This window comes from Canis lupus, chromosome 5 (genome assembly GCF_011100685.1).
Source record: "Canis lupus familiaris isolate Mischka breed German Shepherd chromosome 5, alternate assembly UU_Cfam_GSD_1.0, whole genome shotgun sequence".
In the NCBI taxonomy this organism is placed as follows: Eukaryota; Metazoa; Chordata; class Mammalia; order Carnivora; family Canidae; genus Canis; species Canis lupus.
The window spans coordinates 974,744-992,569 of NC_049226.1; the positions used below are offsets into that span (position 1 = coordinate 974,744).

Here is a 17,826-nt window from a genome sequence, read left to right on the forward strand (position 1 = left end):
CTGTCTCCCTCTCTGATATTTCCCACACATTTCTTCTCCCTTCCCTTATATTCCCTTTCACTATTATTTATATTCCCCAAATGAATGAGAACATATAATGTTTGTCCTTCTCCGATTGACTTACTTCACTCAGCATAATACCCTCCAGTTCCATCCACGTTGAAGCAAATGGTGGGTATTTGTCGTTTCTAATGGCTGAAGAATATTCCATTGTATACATAAACCACATCTTCTTTATCCATCATCTTTCGATGGACACCGAGGCTCCTCCCACAGTTTGGCTATTGTGGCCATTGCTGCTATAAACATCGGGGTGCAGGTGTCCTGGCGTTTCACTGCATCTGTATCTTTGGGGTAAATCCCCAGCAGTGCAGTTGCTGGGTCGTAGGGCAGGTCTATTTTTAACTCTTTGAGGAACCTCCACACAGTTTTCCAGAGTGGCTGCACCAGTTCACATTCCCACCAACAGTGTAAGGAGGGTTGGTTCCCTTTTCTCCGCATCCTCTCCAACATTTGTTGTTTCTTGCCTTGTTAATTTGCCCCATTCTCACTGGTGTGAGGTGGTATCTCATTGTGGTTTTGATTTGTATTTCCCTGATGGCAGGTGATGCAGAGCATTTTCTCATGTGCATGTTGGCCGTGTCTACGTCTTCCTCTGTGAGATTTCTCTTCATGTCTTTTGCCCATTTCATGATTGGATTGTTTGTTGGCAGAAACCCTTCCTATTATGGAGAAGGAAACAAACATCCAGATCAAGGAATCTTAGAAAATTCCAAAGAAGATAAACCCCAACAGATCTCTACCAAGACACATTATAATTAAAAGATCGGAAGTTGGGATCCCTGGGTAGTGCAACAGTTTGGTGTCTGCCTTTGGCCCAGGGCATGATCCTGGAGACCCAGGATCGAGACCCATATCGGGCTCCCTGCATGGAGCCTGCTTCTCCCTCTGCCTAGGTCTCTGTCTCTCTCTCTCTCTTTCCCTGTGTTTCCCATGAATAAATAAATAAAATCTTAAAAAAAAAGATCAGAATTTAAAAAAGAAAAAGAGAATTAAAAAGTAGCAAGAGAAAAACTAGTTACATACAAGGGAATAACCATAAGACTATCAGGAGATTATTTGCAAAAACTCTGTAGGCCAGAAGGCAGTGGCATGATATACTCACAATGCTGAAAGAAAAAAAATATTTCAGCAAAGTTGTTCTTCAAAATTGAAAGAGGGATAAAGAGTTTTCCAGATAAGTGAAAGCTAAAGGAGTTCATCACCACTAAATGGGCTTCTAGGGTAAGGGTTTAAAGGGCTTCTTGAAGCTGACACAAAAGGGCACTAATGGGTAAAGGGAAAATATATAAAAGTGTATATTTCACTCCTAAAGGTAAATACATAGCAAAATTCATAATAATCTAATGCTGTAAATGTGGTAGGTTAATTACTTACAAACCAGCATGAAGGTTAAATAAATAGTAGTAAAAATAACTAAAATGACAACAACCTGTTAAGGAATGGACAGATAGAAAGATGTGAATTATGACATCAAAAACATAAAATGTAGAGGGGGAGAATAAAAATTCAAAGCTTTAGAATGCATTCAAACTTGAGTTATTATCAGATAAGTTATCATTAACATATCTTGTTTTATGTAAGCTTCATGGCAACTACAAAGCAAAATCCTATAGTAGAAACAAAGACAAAGATAAAGAGGAATCTAAGCAAAACATTACAGAAAATCATCAAATCAGAAAATAATAAAAGAGGGGCACCTGAGTGGCTCAGTGGTTGAGTGTTTGCCTTCAGCTCAGGGTGTGATCCTGGGGTCCTGAGATCAAGTCCCCACAGGGATCCTGCTTCTCCCTCTGCCTGGGTCTCTGCCTCTCTCTGTGTGTCTCTCAGGAATAAATAAATAAAATCTTTAAGAAAAAGAAAAGAACAACAAAAGAAATCACAAAACAGCCAGAAAATAATTAACAAAATGATAAGTCCATACTTATTTATAATTCTTTTACATGTAAACAAATTAAATTCTCCAAACAAAAGACAGAGTGACTGAATGGATTTTAAAAATAAGATCCAGGGGCACCAGGGTGGCTCAGTATGTCAAGCATCCAACTCTTGACTTTGGCTCAGGTCATGACCTCAGGGTCATGAGATAGATCCTGTATCCATTTCCATGCTGGGCATGGAACCTGCTTAAGATTCTCTCTCTCCCTCTGCCCTTCTATCCCCCTACTCTCTATAAAACAAAAACACCCCAAGATTAATTTATTATTTTATTAATTCCAGTATAGTTAGCATACAGTGCTATATTCATTTCAGATGTGCATAGAGGGATTCAACAATTCCATAACCTTCCAGCACTCTCCATAACATGTGCATGCCCTAATCCCCACCACTTACTTCACCCACCACCCTCTTTCCTCTGGTTAGTAACTATCAGTTTGTTCCCTATATTTAACACTGTATCTTGGTTCCTCTCTCTCTCTCTCTCCTTTGCTCATTTGTTTTGTTTCTTAAATTCCACAGAAGACTGAAATCATATGGTATTTGTCTTCCTCTGACTATTTACTTAGCATTGTACTCTGTATCTCCATCCATGTCATTGCAAATAATAATATTTCATTCTTTTTATGGCAGAATACTATTCCATTGCATATATATACCACTTCTTTATCCATTCATCTATTAGTGGATACCTAGGATGCTTCCATAATTTGGCTATTGTAAAAATGCTGCTATAAACATTGGGGTGCATGTACCCCTTTATATATGTATTTTTATATCCTTTGGGTAAATACCCAGTAGTGCAATTGCTGGGTCAGAGGGTAGCTCTATTTTTAACTTTTTAGGAACCTCCATACTGTTTTTCAGAGTGGATGCACCAGTTCACATTCCCACCAACAGTGCAAGAAGGTTCCCCGTTCTCCACATCCTCTCCAACATCTGTTGTTTCTTATGTTAATTTTAGCCATTCTGACAGGTATGAGGTGATATCTCATTATGATTTTGATTTGTATAAGCATGTTTAGATAACTGTTAATATATTGCTATATATATATATAGCTTTCACAGAGCAAAATATATATATATATATGGCTTTCACAGAGCAAAAACTCATCATTTTGATGAAGCCTAATTTATCAATTTTTTCTTTTACGGATTTCACTTTTGGTGTTAAGTCTAAGAATTTTTTGCCTAGGGATCCCTGGGTGGCGCAGCGGTTTGGCGCCTGCCTTTGGCCCAGGGCGCGATCCTGGAGACCCGGGATCGAATCCCACGTCGGGCTCCCGGTGCATGGAGCCTGCTTCTCCCTCTGCCTGTGTCTCTGCCTCTCTCTCTCTCACTGTGTGCCTATCATAAATAAATTAAAAAAAAAAAAAAGAATTTTTTGCCTAGACCTACATCCTGAAATATTTCTTCTATATTTTTTACCAAAAGTTTTATAGTTTTATGTTTAACATTTAAATCAGTAATTCATTTTGAGTCTGGCATCCTGCCCAAGTGTATCCCAAACTTTTACACTGTCCCTACTGTCTCAGAACAGAAAGTCAATTCAAACTAGATGTTTTAGTGTTTGCATTTTATATTTTGATATCTCTCTTAAAAATTTTAATATTAGTATTAATAATAATCAGTATTATCAGTACTGATTATTATATTAATATTTGCATTGGTATTAATAATTTTTATATATTAACATTGATTTTATATATTATTTTATTTTATTTTTTATTATTTTATATCAGTATTATGACTACCTTGTGGGGTGAAAATTTATTATTTTAAAATCTGGAATCATACTTGGTATGATTGGTACTTGGTATCTCAATTGTCAACTTAGACAAGATTCAAGTTTGCTGAAAAGGAAATAAGCATACTAATTTGACCAAACAAGAATATTAAATGTTTAACCAAATATGAATATTGATTTAACCCAAAATCATGGTATAACTGTACTGGGAAGATAAGTAGACAGAAAGACTATGTGAATGAGTAGAAGGAGTGCAGGAGCCAAAAATTCTAATTTTTTATATCAAGAAATAATAAATTAACTCAAAATTAAAAATCAATGCATAGGAATTTAAGGATGTTACTTAGAAACCTGGAGATAGTAACTGGAAGAAATAGGTGAAAGTTTTGAAAATGACTCTGTAGAACAGTGGAGAGAGATGGGGAAGAGGCTACAGTTTTCATTAAAAGCCTTGTGAAATTATTTGACTTATATTATTATTTACCCATGTAACTTTGATAACGTACTTGAGGAAAAAAAAAAAAAAAGGAACAAGTTACCAAAAGCAACTCTGCACCATGTCGTGCTATTTTCTGATATTGGACCATTGATGTTAAGAACAGTGGCTACTTGAGTTTTTTCTACGGGCAATGGACTAGAAAATAAAAGTGATCCGCAGACCAAAGAACGCCGCAAGCTCCCATGCTTCAGTGGGCCCACCTGCAGGCATGCATGTGTGGAAAAGATAACAGCGATCTTCTGGTGAATTCGGACGCCCCTTCCTAGTTAGAGCCTAAGCGCCCAGGAATGTGTGGAAACTGATACCGAGAGCTCCCCCACAAGTGGGGGTCTGTCAGTTTACGTGTGGCATAGGGTGACCCACCGGAGAATCAGCAGCGCTGGAAAAGAACGGGCCACGGGTAGATCTGGTTTACCCATAGAGAATTCTACCACAAGACCTTAAAACAACCGGCATCCATTTTTATGGGGAAAAGGACTCAGTTATCTCTGAGGTTGACATGCTAACACTTGAGGAAACAGAATGCTTGTTTCAAGGCAGAGGAGGAGGTTCTGAGAGGCTGCAGGGTTGGAGGCAGCTCTCGTTGGGTTGTTAGCTCCCATTCAGAAAGGTCAGGCACCAGAGACAGGTCGCAGGGGGCAGGTGAGGGCACAGGAGGCCTCAGCTCCAGGAAGGCTTCACTGGGGTCCGGGGCCTTCCCTCCTGCAAGCCCCCAGAAGAGGTCCCCTTTAGAGTGGCTCTGGGCGGACCTCGGCCAGCCACGCTCCCCGCGGGTGGCACGTGCCACCTCGGGCCTGAGGGCTCTGACCCCAGCCCAAGGAGCTAATCCTTAGTGATGGCAAGTGATGCGGTAAGTGCTTTGAGGCCAAGAACCACATTTTAGGCATTTCTGTATCCCTGTATCCCTCCCCACGCCAGGACAAGTGTGCGCATTTCCTTTATCCAGCACTTATCCAACAAATAAACAAGTGTTGCTTTCAGCTGAATATGCAAGTGTTATCAGGACACTGGTTTGTATGTCACAGAAAATACTCTATTGCCTACCAACTTTTCCCATCCCAGGAAAATAACTGCTGGTAATGAAGTAATTGTTCAGTCAGCAGGGTCCTGTACAAAAATCCTTGTCTTTTAATCAAAACTTCAAACTTGAGTTCTATTAATTTCCCAAGTTACTAAATTTGTCAAATTCCTAACAGTAAAGAAGATGCCTATTATAATAGTTCACATTTGTTATGGGAAGATTTTTTAAGTTGCTGTTTCCAAGAATTAATCAAATCTAATGGAAAATTAACACAAATATCAAAGATTGAGTTTTTTAAAAATTAAAATAAAAACCAACTTGTGGGACCCAATCCGGACCTAGTTTAGTGCCCTGGGTAGATGGTATTCAATAACATAGTGCTCACTATGTAAGAAGACTTAATAGCTCAAAAGAAAGAAAAAGAGAGAATGCAGATAACAAAGGGAATTCAAGGGGCACCTGGGTGGCTCAGCATTTGAGCGTCTGCCTTTGGCTCAGAGCATGACCCCGGGGTCCTATATACTCTCTATGCCCTCCAGTGTTAACATCCACCAGCAGCAGAGTACATTTGTCACAAATGATAAACCAAACTGACACAACATCATCGCTCAGAGTCCATGGTTTGCATTAGGGTTCACTCTTGGTGTTGTACATGCTGTGGATCTGCAGAAGTGTATAATGACATGTTTCCATCATTACTCTATCATATAGAGTATTTTCAACTGCCCTCAAAATCCCCTCGGCTCCACCTAACTGTCCCTCTCTCCCACTCTCCCAACCCCTGTCTCCATAATTTTGTCCTTTTAAGAACGTCATATAGTTGAAGTCATACACTATGGAGGCTTTTCAGATTGGTTTCTTTGACCTAGTAATATGCATATCAGTTTCTTCCATGTCTTTTCATGGCTTGATAGCTCCTTGCCACCTCATGCTTTGTAAAAGAAAAATCTATGTATTTAAGTCATAAGTATATATATGTATATGAACATTTGGAGCATATGAACAAGTTTATCTGCTAGACCATCCAGATGGAAATATGTGGTAAATGGATGGAAACAAGGTTTATAAACTTAGGAGAGAGGTAGGCATTTTTAGACCAGTTTAGGTTTAGATATTCACCAGACTGAACTATTTTTTAGCATTTAAAATAAAACTTGTGTTAAATTGGTTTCACAGGTAGAATTTAGTGATTCACCAAATGCATATCACACCCAGTGCTCATTACATCAAGAGCCCTGCTTAATGCCCATCACTCAATTACCCCATCTCCTCACCCACCTCCCCTCCAGCAACCCTGTTTGTTTCCTGGAGTTCATTATCTCTTATGGTTTGCCTCCCTCTCAATTTTCATCCTATTTTATTTTTCCTTCCCTTCTCCTATGTTCACCTGTTTTGTTTATTAAATTTCCCATGAGTAAAATCATATGGTATTTGTCTTTCTCTGACTTATTTCATTTAGCATAATACCCTCTAGTTCCATCCATGTCATTGCAAATGGCAAGATTTCATTCTTTCTGATGGCTGAGTAATATTCCATTATATATATATATACACACATATATATGTATATATATATATATATATATATATATATATATATATATATATATATTCTGGGACACTGGGATGCATGTGTCCCTTCGAATCACTATGTTTGTATCCTTTGGATAAATACCTAGTAGTGCAATTGCTAGATTGCGGAGCATCTCTATTTTTGACTTCTTGAGGAACCTCCATACTGTTTCCCAGAGTGGCTGCACCAGTTTGCATTCCCCCAACAGTGTAGGAGGGTTCCCCTTTCTCTACATCCTCACCAATGTCTATTGTTTCCTGAGATGTTAATTTTAGCCATCTAACCAATGTCAAGTGGTAAAAAATATAACTTTTTTTTTACCACAGTAAACAAAACAATGTATTAAAACTGACTTCCAGAGATGCCCAAATTATTTTTTAAACATGATTTAATTTTTCCCCTTTTCTTTAAATGTTGAGTTTTCTTTAACAAATTTATACAAAGTGTTAAATTTTCACTTTAGAATTTAGTTTATAGTTATATGACAGAGTGCCCTAAACTGTTTTTCATCAAGATATCTTTTTCTAAGTCCTAATTGTTTCTATCTTCCTTTTAAAATGTATTAAGTATCTTATAAGTTGTCATTCTCAAAAATATTCTGGAGGAAAAATTTTTGAATTAAGTACCCATAAATTCTTCATTTCTGTTATAATATAGCAATTTATCATCTAACCCACAGTGGTCTATCAATGGAGTCAGGCTGAGTTTCTCGTTCTCCTTTATGAATAACCGGCTGCAATTCATAAAGCAACAGCTGGCTCCAGAATCTCCACTTTATGAACAACTGTAACTGAGACAGGTCATTCATTGAGCTATACATTTTGACCAGTTTTCATCTCTGAAGAAGGTCTTCTTTCTTCTGAATCTGCTTCACTAGTTTTGCTTTTTCTTCACTAAATCCTTGTTTGGGAAGATCCTCATTCTCAGAGTCACTTGGGAGATCATTTCGTGACCAGTATCAACTGATTTAGGTACATATACTGATATTATTGAAGGTAGTTCCCAAATATGTATTTTCTTCAAATTCACTGTCAATGTGCTTAAAATTTTCTTAAAATTCCAGTTTTCTGGAGATCCCTGGATGGCTCAGAGGTTTAGCGCCTGCCTTCAGCCCAGGGCATGGTCCTGGAGGCCTGGGATTGAGTCCCATGCCAGGCTCCCTGTGTGGAGCCTGCTTCTCCCTCTGCCTGTGTCTCTGCCTCTCTCTCTTTCTCTCTCTGTGTCTCTCATGAATAAATAAATAAAATCTTAAAAAAAGTAAAAAATAAAATAAAATTCCAGTTTTCTTCTGTCGAATGCTGGGTTTGTTTTTTTTTTTTTTCTGAAAAAGTCTGACCAGCTTCTTCATTTTCTACTTTAAGATGTTTTACTACACTGTAACAGAAATTAAAGGAAGATCTAGTTTTCCTTAATCATCCTCTAAGTGTTGCAGTCATAGGCTAGAAATATCGAATAGTTCCACTGGAAGAACTAAGATATTTCTCCTTGTTTTCTTGAACTGCTCGTATGGAGAATGCAGAGATGGTGGGTTGGCACAGGCCTGTGGTACACTAGTAAAATCAGAGCTGAGTCAGATAGACTTTCTACCTTGAAAATTAAATCTTGGTTGGGATGTCCTGGTGGCTCAGCGGTTGAGCATCTGCCTTCGGCCCAGGGCGTGACCCCAGGGTCCTGGGATCGAGTTCCGCATGGGGGTCCTGTGAGGAGCCTGCTTCTCCCTCTGCCTGGGTCTCTGCCTCTCTCTCTCTATGTGTGTCTCTCATGAATAAATAAATAAAATCTTTAAAAAAATGAAATCTTGAGTTCTTCCTAAATAAAACTGTTGGTCCAAAGCTGACTACTAGTTTTTTTCAGGACAAATTAACTAGCTAACATCTTATATAAACAAGACCTTTGTTTTTCTCTATCAAAATATCCTCAGATCTGTGGAGAATAACAGTTGTGGAATTCTTCAGGAATTCTATAATTTCACTACTCCAGGTTTATAATGAAAGGAAATATAACTGAAATCTCCACTCAAAAAAACATAATTATATTTGTCATAGTTCCCTAAACCCTAAAAACGGTGTAGCTAGAATCAATGACCATTCAGACCTGAGGAACAAGGAACACAGGCCCAGATAAATTTATGCCTGTCTGCATCGTTTAAGTAGCAAACAGACCCTGTAAAGTTTGTTTGTTTCTTCAAACAAAGGTGTCAACTTTACTGGAAAAAATAAAAAAACAGAGGAGGGGTCCTCTCTTCCCTCTCACCACTGCAGAAAATCCACACTAGCCCTTGAGAGACCCCGGGAAGGTAGCATTGAGAGATCTTCTGACTGGGGAAATGAAGCTCTACTCCACTCTACAACCCACCCCCGAAGCCAAAGAAATGTGTGTGTGTGTGTGTGTGTGTGTGTGTGTGTGTGTTTAAATTAATTTTTTAATAGAATTTCTACCCCCAGTGTTGGGCTCACACTCATGACAGAGAGATCAAGTCACATACTTTACTGACTAAGCTAGGCAGGTGCCCCAAAGAAATATACTTTATCTACTCACTTTGCAAATAAAATCTTATCCTCTTGATATCTTGGTTATTCACAGTCTAGTTGCAACTTAGGAACAAAGTTTTCTAAATATTTACTTTAGCTTAATATTCAGCAGAGTGTTGACAAGTATGAGAAATGCTGTGCATCCACTGCTACTGTTCACTGAGAGAGGGAAGAAGGAATGAAGGAAAGAAGAGAGACATGACACCAAGGAAAACCAGGAGGACATTGTCCTGCTTTCTGCTTTCTTTTGCTATTTACAACACAAACTGAGAGTTTCAAGTTCCTTTAAAGAAGTGAAATATGAAAATAGAGGGAAATTGACTGCTTTTATTCTTCTTTAACACTATTCACACCCTCCTTCTTTTTAATTCTCCACAGAACAACAAACATGATCAAACCATCTCACTCCTCCCCATACGTAAAACCCATGTGATGGCTTCTCAGAGCACTTGAGGATAAAAACCCAAATGCCCTGCTTTCCACAAAAGGCTTATCTCTATAGGACCAAGAGCTTATTTGGGCCTAGGTTGAAAACAAACACTTCTGGTGATTTGTTTGATAGTTACCGTAGTTGGTGGGCTGCTTTCTGGATGACCGGATCTCAATAATTCATATAGACTTTGTCCCTCTCATCCTGAGCCCCTGCCTCCTGGCCATCTCTCCAGTGACTCCCTCTTTCTGATTTTCCTACAGCCACTCAAATCTGTTTTCCTTTCCTCACACACGTTAGTCTCTTGTGACTTGGCCAAAAGTGTGTGCTATCTTCTCAATCTGAACTATTCTCCCTCCCATCCTTCAAGAGGCTACCTTCCTCTGAAGGATTCTGTTCCTAAACTAGCTTCCTCCCTGCATCCCCCACTTTCTCTTTCCCAACTCTTTGTTTCCTCCATCATACTTATCAAACTTTAAGTGATTTTGTCTATTTACTTTTTTACATCTGTCTCTTGACAACAGGGACAGCATCTGGTCACCTGTTGACGTGGCCCATTATAGACCCTGGCACATCACCTGGCATTTTATAGACCCCCAATTAAGTATCTGTTGAGTGAATACATAATTTAAGAAGCCACTTAATTAAGATGGAGTCCCCCTGAGTCAGGAGAAACAACATCAGTGATGAAGATGAAGAAAGCTCTGAATAATGTTGGGAAAAGAAGGTACAGTTTGGGGTCAGTAAGCAGCCAGGGACTGTCTTTAGTGACTCAAAAAAAATGCAGTCATTTAGAAGAATAAACTTTGATCTTTGTAAAATGATTCATCTTCCCTTAGGCTAAAGAAGCAGACATGCTTTGCCAGGATTATAATGGAAATTGAATGCAGCTCGGCCACACACTTCTCATACCAATACTTTGCCCTTGAGGATATCATGCCTACTAATTTTACTCATCAAAGATGATAGTAATAAAAATTACTAGATCCAAAAGGACTGCATGCTTAGATGCTTCAGAAGATGGGCCCATGTACTTATTTCTGTAGTTTTAGGAAATGAAGAATCTAGAGGCTGAATTGACATAGTTGGATCCTCTGTATCTATAAACCATAACCATCCTAATCTAGAGCTGTCTATAATCAGATGAGGTTGAACTTTGGTTTATAAGAGAATTGCCCAGGAAATCTCATAAAACTGTTCATAGCTAAGAAAAAGTTGATGGCAAAATATAAGTATTACTCTTTTTGCCCAGACATCCCTTAAATATTATTTAAAAAAAAAAGAAGAAGGCTGAGGTTCAGGTCATATCCCACTGAATCTCCTCAAAAAGGACATTTCCTGGTCAACAGCAGAGAATCTATGGAGGAGCTGAGACTTCATTCTAGCGTGGGGTAGTTTGAGTTGAGAGAAACCCAAGCGGGGTTGGAGGAGAGGAGCAAAAAGTTCTCAGCTGTGAAAATACTACATATTTAGAAGATCGATGACCCACTAACCCACCAGCTGTGTATGAAACACCCCCAAATACTACTGCCATTATTCTTACTGAAAAGGTGTCAGGTTCTCGGTCAGCCAACGCAGGGTGGCCGAAGGGCTGCGTGTCCATCAACAAGAGATGGCCTACAAATGGTAAGAACAGGTAAGATGAATTGCAGATAATTCTTGGGGAAAATACCTCTGGAACGTAGCTCTTCCTCACAGGAAATATATGCTGGATCTTCCCATCAAGGAGAAAACTGAAGTCCAACCCATGTCCTCTGTGAGTGAGCAATCCCCTCCCTCGGGCCCAGGGAGGTCTGGGTGATGGGTGGTGACTTGACAGGATGGAAGAGCACAGGTGGGAAGAAATTAGAGCACCAAGCGCAGCCGGGGGGGGGGGGGGGGGCGGCCAGCGGGCGGAGCCCCCCCTCCCACGGCCCCAGGTCCTCTGGAGAAGGTCAAACCATCCCCAACGCCTGTCGGCTGCACCCGGGGTCTAAGGAGAGGCCAGCAGGGCGCTCAGAGAGAAGGGTTTTCACTTCTAGCCACGGAGAAGGCCGGATAAACTAAACAAGAACCCGGGTGGGGGAGCCTGGGCAGGAGAGCCCCGCCGCAGCCGGGGACTTTACCTGCGCCCCGGATTACCCGGGGAAGGGCGCTCAGCGGGGAACTGGGCACCGGGAGGGGCGCGGGGGCAGCGCATCCCCACAGCGGGGAGCTCCATGCAGGGCTGGGCCGCGCCGGGGGCCTGGGGAGAGGCCGGTGGGGGGAGGGGGGAGAAGGGGGAGGGGTAGGGGGCTGCCCTGCTGCCTTGGGGGCGCCTCGGGAAGGCGAGTCCAGCAGCGCAGGCCCCGGAGCCCAGGGGCGGGGGACACAGCCCCGATCCTGCGGTTCCCCGGGTGGGGGGGGGACACACGATGAGGGGATGCTCCTGCCTGGGGGAGTCGGGGAGGGCCCAGGACGGCAGGGAACTCCTATGGGGGGGAGGGGGGAAGGCCCAGAACCACAGGGATGCTCCTGTGGGAGGGAGGCGGGAGGACACAGGACCGCAGCGGGGAGCTCCTGTGGGGGAGGGGGAGGGCACAGGATGCGGGGACCCTCCTGCCTGGGGGGAGAGTGAGGGAGGGCCCAGGACGGCAGCGGGGAGCTCCTGGGGGGGAGGGGGAGGGCCCAGGACCACGAGGATGCTCCTGCAGGGGGGGAGGGAGGAGGGCACAGGATGCGGGGACCCTCCTGCCGCCGGGTGCCCCGAGCCGTGCAGGTCAGCGCCCCCACCCCAGAGCATCCAGGCCCCTGCGGACTGGGAGCTGCAGTAGTTACTGGGGGAGCTGACCCCAGGGCTGGAGAGCTGGCCGCCGCCAGTGGGGTTGTACCTCCCGGTGTCACCCTGTGCCTAGGACGGAGCAGGCCTCACAGGGGAAACAGCTCCCACTGAGCCCGGCACCTGGGGGAGGGGGGGCAGCTCCCCAGGTGCACACACCTGAGAATCAGCGCAGCAGCCCCGGACCCAGAGACTAGCGCAAAGGTCAGGGGAGGAGCAAGTTCTGGACCAAGCAGCGCTGGGAAGCTCCAGGGGACACTGAGGGATATACAGTATATAGAACCAGAGGGGACCCCTCCTAACTTTTTTCCTTTTTCCAGTACAACTCGTTTTTATATCAGACTATAAATTTCCAATTTTTTTCTCTTTTCCCACCTTATCTACAATATTTACCGCCTCTTCATTTTTAAGTTTCTTCCTTTCTGACTTTTGTATTTCTACAATTACATGTCTTATATATATTTTCCACTTCTAGATTCCCTTCAACATCTCAACTTATTTTGGGAGATATACAAGAGATGGGTTTTTGTTTTGTGTTTTTTTTTTTTCTCTGCCTCATTTTTTTCTATAGTGGTGGAAGTTAATACCTTCTAAAACATGACCAGCATGCACCCAGAACCAAGTGGTGTATCATGCTGGTTCATTCTGTGAGATTCCTCATTCCCATTCTGCCCCCCTCTTTTATCCTGTTTATGTTTTGGTGGTCAGTGTTGGGGCCCTCTACAAGTATTGCTGGTTTATATAAATTTGGGACTAAGCATCTTCTAACACAGAACTTAATAAACTCAGAAACAAGAGGATCACCCTCCAGGACCCCTCAGGTAGATGACATTCTCCCTCCACAACAACTTTGTCACCACCATCATCTCCCAGCCCCCCTTTTTTTTCTTCTCCTTTTTTCTTTTTTCTTTTTTTCTCTTTACTTTTACTTTTTTCTCTTTTCTTTTTTTTTTTTTCTTCTTTGGGATTCTTGCCCCCCCCCCCATTTTTTTTTTTTTACTACTTTGTTTTAAAATTTTTTTAAAATTGTTTTTTACTTTAGTGGTCCTTTTGTTTTATTTTGTTCTGATCTTTGTTTTCAATTTCTGGTCTCTGACTCTGTCAGAATCATCTAGGGTGAAATTTACGGAGGTCATGGCTGATATTCTTGACTCGGCCTGCTCATACAGCCCCTCTGCACTCAGCAAAATGACTAGAAGGAAGAACTCACCACAAAAGAAAGAATAAGAAACAGTACTCTCTGCCACAGAGTTACAGAATTTGGATTACAGTTTGATGTCAGAAAGTCAATTCAGAAGCACAATTATAAAGCTACTGGTGGCTCTAGAAAAAAGCATAAAGGATTCAAGAGACTTCATGGCTACAGAACTTAGATCTAATCAGGCCGAAATTAAAAATCAATTAAATGAGATGCAATCCAAACTGGAGGTCCTTAACGATGAATGTTAATGAGGTGGAAGAAAGAGTGAGTGACATAGAAGACAAGTTGATGGCAAGGAAGGAAGCTGAGGAAAAAAGAGAAAAACAAAAGACCATGAGGAAAGGTTAAGGGAAATAAATGACAGCCTCAGAAGGAGAAATCTATGTTTAATTGGGGTTCCAGAGAGCACTGAGAGGGCCAGAGGGCCAGAAAGCATATTTGAACAAATCATAGCTGAGAACTTCCCTAGTTTGGGGAGGGAAACAGGCACTCAGATCCAGGAGATAGAGAGGTTCCCCCCCAGCAAAATCAATAAAAACCATTCAAACACCTCGACATTTAACAGTGAAACTTGCAAATTCCAAAGATAAAGAGAAACTCCTTAAACCAGCGAGAGACAAGAGATCCCTAACTTATATGGGGAGAAATATTAAATTCACAGCAGACCTCTCCACAGAGACCTGGCAGTCCAGAAAGGGATGGCAGGATATATTCAGGGTCCTAAATGAGAAGAACATACAGCCAAGAATACTCTATCCAGCAAGCCTCTCATTCAGAATAGGAGAGATAAAGAGCTTCCAAGATAGGCAGGAACTGAAAGAATATGTGACCGACCACCAAAACCAGCTCTGCAAGAAATATTAATGGGGACTCTGTAAAAGAAAGAGGAAACACAAAGAAATAATCCACAAAAACAGGGACTGAATAGGTATTATGATGACACCAAATTCATATCTTCCAATAGTTACTCTGAATGTGAATGGACTAAATGATCCCATCAAAAGACGCAGGGTTTCAAACTGGATAAAAAAGCAAGACCCATCTATTTGCTGTCTACAAGAGACTCATTTTAGACCTAAGGACACCTCCGGCCTGAAAATGAAAGGTTGGAGAACCATTTACCATTCAAATGGTCCTCAAAAGAAAGCAGGGGTAGCAATCCTCATATCAGATAAATTAAAGTTTAACCCAAAAACTGTAGTAAGAGATGAAGAGGGACACTATATCATACTTAAAGGATCTATTCAACAAGAGGACCTAACAATCATGAATCATGCCCCTAATGTGGGAGCTGCCAAGTATATCAATCAATTAAGAACCAAAGTAAAGACATACTTAGATAATAATACACTGGTAGTAGGAGACTTCAACACGGCACTTTCTTCAAATGATAGATTTTCTAAGCACAACATCACCAAAGAAACAAGAGCTTTAAATGATATGCTGGACCAGATGGATTTCACAGATATTTACAAAACTTTACATCCAAACGCAACTGAATACACATTCTCTCAAGCGCACATGGAATTTTCTCCTGAATAGACCACAAACTGGGTCACAAATCGGTTCTCAACTGATGCCAAAAGACTGGGATTGTTCCCTGCATGTTTTCATACCACAATGCTTTGTAACTGGAATGCAATCATAAGAAGAAATTTGGAAGAAACTGAAACACATGGAGGTTAAAGAACATCCTGCTAAAATATGAATGGGTCAACCAGGAAATTAGAGAAGAATTAAACAGATTCATGGAAACTACTGAAAATGAAGATAAAACCATTCAAAATCTTTGGGATACAGCAAAAGCAGTCCTAAGAGGGAAATACAAGTCTCCCTCAAAAAATTGGAAAAAACTCAAATACACAAGCTAACCTTGCACCTAAAAGAACTGGAGAAAGAACAGCAAATAAGACCCACACCAAGCAGAAGAAAAGAGATAATGAAGACTCGAGCAGAACTCAATGAAATAGAGACTAGAAAACCTGTAGAACAGATCAACAAAACCAGAAGTTGATTCTTTCAAAGAATTAATAAGATAGATAAACCATTAGCCAGCTTTATTAAAAACAAAAGAGAAAAGACTCTAATTAAAATCATGAATGAAAAAGGAGAGATGACAACCAATACCAAGGAAATACAAATGATTTTAAAAACGTATTATGAGCAGCTAGGTACCAATAAATTAGGCACTCTAGAAGAAATAGACACATTTCTGGAAAGCCACAAATTACCAAAACTGGAACAGGAAGAAATAGAAAACCTGAACAGGCCAATAACCAGGGAGGAAATTGAAGCAGTCATCCAAAACATCCCAAGACACAAAAGTCCAGGGCCAGATGGCTTCCCAGGGGAATTCTATCAGACGTTTAAAGAAGAAACAATACCTATTCATTCTACTAAAGCTGTTCTGAAAGATAGAAAGGGATGGACTACTTCCAAACTCGTCTATGGGGCCAGCATCACTTTAATTCCAAAACCAGAGAAAGACCCCACCAAAAAGGAGAATTATAGACCAATATCCCTGATGAACACAGATGCAAAAATTCTCAGCAAGATACTAGCCAATAGGATCCAACAGTACATTAAAATTATTCACCATGACCAAGTGGGATTTATCCCCGGGATGCAAGGCTGGTTCAACACTCATAAAGCAATCAATGTATTAGATCATATCAACAAGAGAAAAAAACAAGAACTGTATGATCCTCTCAATAGATGCAGAGAAAGCATTTGACAAAATACAGCATCCATTCCTGATCAAAACTCTTCAGAATGTAGGGATAAAGGGAACGTTCCTCAGCATCTTAAAAGCCATCTACAAAAAGCCCACAGCCAATATTCTCAATGAGGAAACACTGGGAGCCTTTCCCCTAAGATCAGGAACAAGACAGGGATGTCCACTCTCACGACTGCTATTCAACATAGTACTAGAAGTCCTAGCCTCAGCAATCAGGCAACAAAAAGAAATAAAAGGCATTCAAATTGGCAAAGAAGAAGTCAAACTCTCCCTCTTTGCAGATGACATGGTATTGTATGTAGAAAACTCAAAAGACTCCACCCCAAGATTGCTAGAACTCATACAGCAATTTGGCAGTGTGGCAGGATACAAAATCAATGCCCAGAAGTCAGCTCTCTCTTTTTCTCTTCCGGTCCGAGGCGCTCAGGGGAGCCACGGGCTTTGGTGCAGACATGGCCAAGTCCAAGAACCACACCACGCACAACCAGTCACGAAAATGGCACAGAAATGGCATCAAGAAACCCCAGTCACAAAGATACGAATCTCTTAAGGGGGTAGACCCCAAGTTCCTGAGGAACATGCGCTTTGCCAAGAAGCACAACAAGAAGGGCCTGAAGAAGATGCAGGCCAACAATGCCAAGGCCATGGCTGCGCGTGCTGAGGCTATCAAGGCTCTTGTCAAGCCCAAGAAGGTTAAACCCAATATCCCAAAGGGCGGCAGCTGCAAGCTCAATGGACTTGCCTACATCACTCACCCCAAGCTCGGGAAATGTGCTCATGCCCGCATTGCCAAAGGTCTCAGGCTCTGCCGGCCAAAGGCCAAGGCCAAGGCTCAAACCAAGGCCCAGGCTGCAGCTGCGACCCCGGCTCCGGCTCCAGCTCCTGCTTCTACTCCTGCAGCGCCCAGGCCCCCACAAAGGCTCCAGCGTAGAGGCTTCTGCCTGCCAGTGTGAGGACGGAAGGACTGGTATGACCCCTGGGCTTCTGTCTGCATGGGCCTGGTGTCCTCCTGTGCTATTTGTACAAATAAACCTGCGGCAGGATATGTCAAAAAAAAAAAATGCCCAGAAGTCAGTGGCATTTCTATACACTAACAATGAGACTGAAGAAAGAGAAATTAAGGAGTCAATCCCATTTACAATTGCACCCAAAAGCATAAGATAGCTAGGAATAAACCTAACCAAAGAGGTAAAGGATCTATACCCTAAAAAATAAAGAACGCTTCTGAAAGACATTAAGGAAGACACAAAGAAATAGAAACGCATTCCATGTTCATGGATTGGAAGAATTAA

The 17,826-nt window shown here is 41.6% G+C and overlaps 2 pseudogenes; one reads left to right on the plus strand and one right to left on the minus strand.

Annotated features, from left to right (window-relative positions):
• Positions 1-4,746: 4,746 nt before the first annotated feature.
• Positions 4,747-11,402, minus strand: LOC100683000 (annotated as a pseudogene).
• A 5,538-nt stretch (positions 11,403-16,940) lies between these two features.
• LOC479385 lies at positions 16,941-17,595 on the plus strand (annotated as a pseudogene).
• The last annotated feature ends 231 nt before the right edge of the window (positions 17,596-17,826 follow it).